Raw genomic sequence first — 9,431 nt, 5'->3', positions numbered from 1 at the left:
CTAGGTTTACTAAAGCACTCTCCTGGAATAGCCTTTGAACTGAGAGCTGGCTGGTAATGAATCCACACCGCATAATTGTCTTGAGACTGAGGCTGATGTGTGCTTTTGTTAGAAGACCTTCTAGCCTCTTGGTGTCCCAAGAGAAATTTTCATCAATTATATATTCTTAAAATAAGATTGAGTTCTTTTAATTAACCCCCCAATAATACCAGAGGGACATATCATAATTAGACAGTCATATAAAAATAGCATCTGTTGGACTGGTTACATTTTTAAAAAATAGAATTTGTTTGAGTGAAACATAGGAAGATGGGTTTACAAAAGCTGGGCTCTAGGGTTCTCTAGTTCCTGAAGGTAATAGATTTTATAACTGACTGGAATTTGCAGATATTTAGTTGTGTGTGCTAAGCTGCTCAGTCGTGTCTGACTCTGTGCGACCCCATGAAGTCTAGCCTGCTAGGCTTCTCTGGGCATGGGATTCTCCAGGCAAGAATACTGGAGTGGTTGCCATGTCCTCCTCCAGGGGATCTTCCTGCCCCAGGGATCATAGTGACCGTGAAGTCGCTCTGTCGTGTTCGGCTGTTTGCAACCGCATGGACTGTAGCCTACCAGGCTCCTCTGTCCATGGGACTCTCCAGGCAAGAGTACTGGAGTGGGTGCTGTTGCCCTCTCCACCCAGGGGTCAAACCTGTGTTTTTTGGATCTCTTGCATTGGCAGCCAGATTCTCTACCACTAGCGCCACCTGGGAAACCCATTGAGTTAACCTAAATCTAAAACCTATTGGGGTCCTTAAGATTAACTTCTGGAAGCCCAGAATGTCATACTCTCACGTTTGGCCTAGTTTGACTCTCACACAGCTATTAAAAACCCCAGGAAGGGATAGGTATGGGCATGACATGTAACGACAGTCAACTGAGGTCATTTGAAGCGTTGCCCTGCCTCCCATCATCTTGCCTTTTCCATGTAACCTTCAGCTGATTTAATCCACAAACACTTATTAAACATCTCCCATGTGCTGGGCTCTGGTGATGTACCCATGAATAAAGCACAGCCCTTATTTTTAAGGGGTTAACTGCTTGATGGGTGAAGATCCCCTCTTAGCAGGCTGACGTGTGGTCACTCTGCACTGATGCAGGAGCAGCCAACTTGTGTCCTGATTGGCGCTGCCTGGGCTGCACTGGTTCTTGTGGCTTATTTAGAATATCCTTCCCCAGTACACAGATAACCGTGGTTGATGTATAGGGAGAAGGAGCTTGGGGTGATAGAACAAGGAGGGAGAAGGCCTTGAACCTGGAGTGAGGGGAAGAAGAAGACCTCTAGGCTGAGTCTCAGAGGAAGAGCAGGAGGCTGCTGGCCCATGCGGGAATGTTGCATGTATGAACTTGGAAAAAAATCAGAGAATCAATAACGATTTGGAATTAGGTATCTATAGAAATGTCAGCAAGGGTTTGGAACACGAATATGGATCCTAGTAGTAGGGGTGACAGAGGGAGGGGAACTCTAGAACTGGAGGTAACTTCCCCTCTGTGCACAGATGATCAGACTAGGGGCCTCTCAGCCATGTGCCCATGGAGGCCTGTCTCAGTGATTATCTCCTATCCCCAGACTCTCACCTCTAAACCAAACCGCTTGAGACTGAAAGTTTGAATGAGGCCCCTTTCTGCTGCCACCCTAGGGACCCAATTTGAAACTTGAAGCCAGCTACCATGTTCCCTGCTCAAATACATGGATGAGTAGGTAGTGAGATTTTTTTCATTACATTTGCTGATTTACTCATTGATAGATATAGATGACCACTTTTAAAGTTAAAAACTCGTTTATACTTAAATACTATCCAATATTTATATTTCATATTGATAAAATGGCTTAATCATATATTGGGAAGTATAATTGTTCACTCAAGAGAAGTCTAACTTTATGGTTTAATAATTTCTTGTGATAAATTCATGAAAAGAACTTACTGATAAAGAGCTTATAATGATTTACTGTTTATTTGTTTTAATAAATGGAATTTTGTAGAAACATGGGAAAAATTTACAAAATACAACAAGCACTCCCCCAGATAAAACCCAACTCACCTGTTTTCAAGTGAGGTGTGGGTAAGAGGGAGGAAGAGGTGCTGTTGGTGAGGTGTCACCTGGTTAGTTCCCAGAGGCACTTGGAAGGATAATTGGGGCACAAAATTGTTTTAGTGGCACAGTGACCACAACTCCCAGCCCCCGGCCTGTGCTGGCCTATTTTTCTTTGAGCAAGACCAGCATTCACTCCTCAGGCTGACAGGGCTTCCCTTGTGATATTTAACAGGATTAGAAATGAATTTTATGGCAGCTTTTCTTAACTCTTAACTTTAAAATATGCCATAGATCAGCTTTCGGCTAGATGGATTGACTTATTCATATAAACAAAGATGTCAAGAGGAGGAATGGATTTCTATGTGCAGTAGATGAGCCTGGGGAAAATATAAGGAAAGAGGAGAAAAAGTAGGGGAAGTTTGTGCAAATAGAAACGTCAGTATTCACTGCTTCACATCAGGCAAGCTCCAAGCTGTGCTCTGATTCTGAAAGGTGGAGAGAGCAACCGGAAACACTGGGATTCCTGATCACTGAATGTGTGCCAATTTCTTTGCTAAATGTTTTCCTCACACATGCCAGTTCTTTAATCATCATGACAGTCCTCACAAGAGATCTCGCATTATCATCGTAGAAGGATTAGACTGAAGTTTAATGAGTAAACTGATCAAAGCTACACAGAGTGATAGAGGCAGCGTCAGGATTCGAATCCAAGCAGATCAATTCCAGAGCTCAAGCTCTGCCTGAAGATGGGCTGAAAGACAGTGTATAGGGCCTCTGACTGGCAACCAGTGAGACAGGCAGCCAGCTAGGACCATGCCTGTGAAGTCTTTGTAGTCTTGTTGGGAAACATCATCTTAAAGCGTCCAAACACCATTTTAGAGTGGAGACCAGGTTGAATATTAAAGTCAAAAGAAGAAAACGAAAAGTAATTATAGAGAAATTTAACAGGGTCTTTCAAGTTATTAATAAGAATATCAAGATCTCTTACTCTCTAAATGGAGAAAAACAAATGGTGACTTATGCCTGGACTGAGAAGGGAAGACATTTACAAGTAAAGAGTCAAATCTATGATCTAAAATAAGAAAACAGCAGAAAAGTGATTTCACGAGGTAGTTGCAGGATGTGGCAGTAAAAAGCAAAAACCAAGTCATTACAGTAAATGCATGCTTTGGATTGCAGCCATTTGCCAAGTGAAGCCTTCTGGGTGTCAGTCTTCAGAGCGTAAATGGCATTGTCTCCAAACCTCCACACTTGACCATCACATGCCAATGGTGAATGGTAGAAAGTGGGGCAAAGACTTTCTGCTTTCAAGGGATTTAGGAAGCATGGTGAGCCTGGGGTAACTGAATCCATTTGATGGTTTCTGAAGCAGGCCAAGAATGGAAGTAACCAAAATGGACAGTAACTATAGATTATAGAGGTGAGGTAGTAAAACTTAAGAATGAATAAAATGTCAGATCAAAATAAAGGCAATGGCACCCCACTCCAGTACTCTTGCCTGGAAAATCCCATGGATGGAGGAGCCTGGTAGGCTGCAGTCCATGGGATCGCTAAGAGTTGGACACGACTGAGCAACTTCACTTTCACTTTTCACTTTTATGCATTGGAGAAGGAAATGGCAACCCACTCCAGTGTTCTTGCCTGGAGAATCCCAGGGACGGGGGAGCCTGGTGGGCTGCCGTCTATGGGGTCGCACAGAGTCAGACATGACTGGAGTGACTTAGCAGCAGCAACAGGGTTTTGTTAGTACTTTCTGCTGATGGCAAGGCAGCATGTTATCTGTTGATAGGAATGGGCAAGGAGACCCTTTGGGATGGAGTTTAGGAGATGAGGGGGCAGAACTCAAAGCAGGGAATCTAGAAGAAAGTAAGGGCAGAGAAATATGAGAACTTACACCTGTCTGTTGATGGTCTCTCTCCCTTTAGTTATGTCACAAAGCCTAGCAAAAATATCACTGAAGACGTTACGGAAAAGACGGGCCTACTGTTCGGTGCCGGTCCCGGACTGCTCATCGGGGCTAACCCTCAGCGCGGTGCAGGCGTGCCGACTGGGCACAACTTCTTTGGTCCACACAGTGCTCTTACAAAGGTTTTTAAATTTTTACTTTTGAATATTTGCAAAATAATTAGCTTCTGAAATTCTCACTTTTAAGCAACACTGGGCCCAAGTATAGCTAAAGAGCAGTTGCCACCTTTAACAGGGTCTCCTTCCCCCACCAGCCCCCAAATTCCTGTGGCATTGCTCCCACTCAGCTTCATTCAGGCTCTTTATAGGTGAGCTTAATGTGTCTGAGAAGCAAAGAGGAGCATGCATCTTGGAGGGGTAGGGAGGGGAAGAGGGTCCTGTGCTCTGGGACCCTTTGTTGTTTCGGGTAAGAGCTGGTATCCACAAGAGAGGAAAAATACTATGTAGCCAAATTTCTTTAATTAACATGACAACTGTCCAATGTAATACCTAGTCTTTCAGTTCAGTTCAGTTCAGTCGCTCAGTCGTGTCCGACTCTTTGTGACCCCATGAATCACAGCACGCCAGGCCTCCCTGTCCACCACCATCTCCCGGAGTTCACTCAAACCCACGTCCATCAAGTCAGTGATGCCATCCAGCCATCTCATCCTCTGTCATCCCCTTCTCCTCCTGCCCCCAATCCCTCCCAGCATCAGAGTCTTTTCCAATGAGTCAACTCTTCGCATGAGGTGGCCAAAGTATTGGAGTTTCAGCTTCAGCATCATTCCTTCCAAAGAACACCCAGGACTGATCTCCTTCAGAATGGACTGGTTGGATCTCCTTGCAGTCCAAGGGACTCTCAAGAGTCTTCTCCAACACCACAGTTCAAAAGCATCAATTCTTCAGCACTCAGCTTTCTTCACAGTCCAACTCTCACATCCATATATGACTACTGGAAAAAATCATAGCCTTGACTAGATGGACCTTTGTTGGCAAAATAATGTCTCTGTTTTTGAATATGCTGTCTAGGTTGGTCATAACTTTCCTTCCAAGGAGTAAGCGTCTTTTAATTTCATGGCTGCAATCACCATCTGCAGTGATTTTAGAGCCCCCCAAAATAAAGTCTAACACTGTTTCCATTGTTTCCCCATCTATCTGCCATGAAGTGATGGGACCAGATGCCATGATCTTCGTTTTCTGAATGTTGAGCTTTAAGTCAACTTTTTCACTCTCCTCTTTTACTTTCATCAAGAGGCTTTTTAGCTCCTCTTCACTTTCTGCCATAAGGGTGGCAGGAGTTTAAAAAGAAATTCAGTTCAAAATATAGTAGGGCACAAAGGGAGGTCCTGTTCTTCACTGTTTTTGAGGCTGGGATAGGGCGGAATGGGTTTGTTTTACAGAAGGAAGGATTTTTAAGTAAATAATTAGAAGAAAATTGCTGAGAATATAATGCGTTACAACTCTGTTTTTTGGCTAGCTGTCTCTGTTACAGCTTTGAAAATTCAGAGGTGTGGCACCTGGCATTTTCTCTGTTCTGGTTGGACAGGTTGAAAAAGACTGGTCTGAGTTTTTAAATGGTGTTATCTCATTCTGGACTTTCCTCCACCTCTTTAAAGCAGCACATCTGTCCTTATGAGGGAAATGAATGTGTTTTCACTTCTTCAGATCCTTTTCCTCTGAAACTATGAGTTCTTTGTAATAGGACACCCAAAGATGCTGCAATATAAAAATTCATTCAAGGAAAACATTGGTTGAAGCATTCAGAGTAAGTCCTCCTTTCGTATCAGCTATAAATGGAATCTGAATCAAACTAGTAGAGTATCTGAAATTGACTTTTGGATTAAAATAAAAGAGGAAAAATTATTTCATTGATGTCTCTGGTCCACATTGGTGACATTTTCAGTTTTAACCAAAAAGGAAAGAAAAAGGGCTCCAGGTTAGATAGAAGGTTAATTAAAAATACTGTATGGAATATAAAAATGCAAAAACATTCAGGAATGTTAACCTAAGGGCAAACTTTGCCAAAGAAAATAGAGTGACTTGGGAGAGATAGAATGCAGAATTTTATTTATTTTACATAAATCCAACATTCATTTATGGAAATGAAATATTAGCATATAACTCACAAATGAACCTGTCACTCCTTGCTGTAAAGCTTTTGATGACTCCCATTTACTGTAGAACAAAGTCCAAACTGCTTAGTACAGGCTTTAAGGCCCTCTATTATCTGGCTCCAACCTATTTCCCTAGCCTGACATTTCCCATCCTTCCCTCCCCCGTTCAGGAATCTTGTGTTCCAGTCTCCTGGACTAATTGCTACTCCCACTCACTTGGATCTGCTGCTAGTACTTACTACACTGGGAATGTCTTTTCCACCTTCTCTGTCCTTTGACCTTCCAACAGTCATTGGAGAAGGAAATGGCGACCCGCTCCAGCGTTCTTGCCTGGAGAATCCCAGGGACAGAGGAGCCTTGTGGGCTGCCGTCTATGGGGTTGCACAGAGTCGGACACGACTGAAACGACTTAGCAGCAGCAGCAGCAGCAGTATGACACCAGATTCTCTAGGGTATTCTTTGAGATTATTTCCATTTTCTCATTTCTGCTGCTCTTTACTCTTAGTTCAGTCCTGGGTCACTTCACAGTTAATTAAGTTCCAGAGAACTTTGCTGAATAACTCTTCCAACAACAAACTATTCTGAAGACAACTGCCAGGAAACTCTTAAATCATGTATGCTGAAATCTCCCAGGCTCCACATTTGCTACCACATAAAATCTAAACTTCTCTGCTCTGCTCTGGTTCTACAATAACTATCAAAACATAGTGGTTAAGAACAGAGCTCTAGAATCTGGCAGAGTTAGGTTTGTCCCTACACTTATGAGGTCTGTAAACTAGGGCATTTCAGAAGTCCCCAAAGTCTGTTTCCTCTTCTCTAAGCTGAAGATAAGTGTACCTACCTCATAAACTTGTCTTGGGTTTGGCAAGAGATGATGCCTATAAAGCCTTTAACAGAGTGCAGAGGAAGAGCAAGAGGGCAAAGGCTCTGCATAACAATCACTGCATTTCCCATGACTCTGGGATGCTAGCTCAACTCTGCTCAACTGCGCCTCTTTACAATGAAGGAGGCGAAGGGCAGGCAGCAGAGCCACCCTGAAGGGAAAGCTGGTCAGTTGCGTCCAACTCTTTGCAGCCCCATAGACTACACAGTCCATGGAATTCTCCAGACCAGAATACTAGAGTGGGGAGCCTTTCCCTTCTCCAGGGAATCCTCCCAACCCAGGGACTGAACCCAGGTCTCCCGCATTGCAGGCAGATTCTTTACCAGCTGAGTCACCAGTGAAGCCCAAGATAACTGGAGTGGGTAGCCTATCCCTTCTCCAGCAGATCTTCCCGACCCAGGAATTGAATCAGGGTCTCCTGCATTGCAGGCAGATTCTTTACCAACTGACAAGGATCCTAATGGGGACTGAGCAAACTCTATATATGGGGCAGGAGTCTATGTATACTGCTAAGAAAAGGAAGTTAGGGATGGCTAAATGGAGGTGGCCAAGAAGCAACAGTTAAAACCAGTCATGGAACAGTGGACTGGTTCCAAATTGGGAAAGGAATACGTCAAGGCTGTATATTGTTAAGGTTGTATATACCCTACTTACTTAACTTTTATGCAGAGTACATCATGTGAAATGCCAGGCTGGATGAAGCACAAGCTGGAATCAAGATTGCTGGGAGAAATATCAATAACCTCAGATATGCAGATGACACCACCCTTATGGCAGAAAGCAAAGAGGAACTAAAGAGCCTCTTGATGAATGTGAAAGAGGAGAGTGGAAAAAGTTGGCTTAAAACTCAACATTCAAAAAACTGAGATCATGACATCTGGTCCCATCACTTTGTAGCAAATAGATGGGGGAAACAATGGAAACAGTGACAGACTTTATTTACTTGGGCTCCAAAATCACTGTGGAAGGTGACTGCAGCCATGAAATTAAAAGACACTTGCTCCTTGGAAGAAAAGCTATGACAAATCTAGACAGCGTATTACAAAGCAGAGACATCATATTGTCAACAAAGGTCCATATAGTCAAAGCTATGATTTTTCCAGAAGTCATGTATGGATTTGAGAGTTGGACCATAAAGAAAGCTGAGCACCAAAGAACTGAGGCTTTTTTAGCTGTGGTGTTGGAGAAGATTCTTGAGAGTCCCCATTGGACAGCAAGGAGCTCAAATCAGTCAATCCTAAAGGAAATAAACCCTGAATATTCATTGGAAGGACTGATGCTGAAGCTGAAGCTCTAATACTTTGGCCACCTGATGCGAAGAGCTGACTCATTGGAAAAACCCTTATGCTGGGAAAGATTGAAAGCAGGAGAAGGGGACGACAGATGAGATGGTTGGATGGCATTGCCGACTCAATGGACATGAATTTGAGCAAGCTCTGGGAGATTGTGAAGGTCAGGGAATCCTGGCATGCTGCAGTCCACGGGGTTCATAAAGAGTCTGACATGACGGAGTGACTAAACAACAACAACAAAGGGGAGGTGGGCAGTTGGTGAAAGACCCTGCAGCCACTAGCGAGTGGTTTGAATTCCATAAACTGGGCAGTGATTGATCATCCTATGTCAGGCTATATTCTGAGTAGAGATGGAAATGAAGTTGTTTCTTGTGATTTATTGATTTAGACATAGAAAGCAGAAAACACAAGGCCAGAGGTTTCTCTTACTGATCGCAATGCAGTGTTCTTGTATTACTGGGGTTTGGAGACGGGGGGTCTGTTTGCACCTCTGACCCCATGTTGGGATGCTGCTCCCTGGAGTCCTGTGATAGAGCTGCACATGCCTCCTGGAGAGGGCAGGGAGCACAAGGGCAGCCCTCGTGGGCACCTCATGAGTGACCCCAACAAGTGAACCATGCTCTTCTGCATAGTCAGTGGTGAATATTGGCAGAAACTAGATACCCGCCACTGGTCTGTGGGCCATTAGACACCAGCAATGGTTGTTGGCATTTTTCCAAAGGACCCAGTTCCAGCTACTTCTTACCAGTTCAAGAGTCATTCGTCCAGTGAGGATGATTTGTGTACTTGGAAATTTTGTTTCAGTGTAGAGCATGAGCATTTGTTTATGTAGTTAGAATTTTAAATGCTTTTTGAATATTTAAACAATTGTGTCTGAGTGTTTATAGGTAGTTGGTAAAAAAAAACCAAAAATTCACAATTCTATGTGAACGATGGTTTAGTTATCAACCGAGATTGTGTGGGCTTTTCTGGTGGCCCAGATGGTAAAGAACCTGCCTGCCAATGTAGGAGTTCGATCCCTGGGTGGGGAAGATCCCCTAGAGAAGGGAATGGCTACCCACTCCAGTATTCTTGCCTGGAGAATCCCATGGGCAGACGAGTCTGGCAGGGTATAGTCTATGGGGT

This window comes from Capricornis sumatraensis, chromosome 18 (genome assembly GCF_032405125.1).
Source record: "Capricornis sumatraensis isolate serow.1 chromosome 18, serow.2, whole genome shotgun sequence".
NCBI lineage: Eukaryota > Metazoa > Chordata > Mammalia > Artiodactyla > Bovidae > Capricornis > Capricornis sumatraensis.
Note: the sequence above shows the minus strand (reverse complement) of the source record.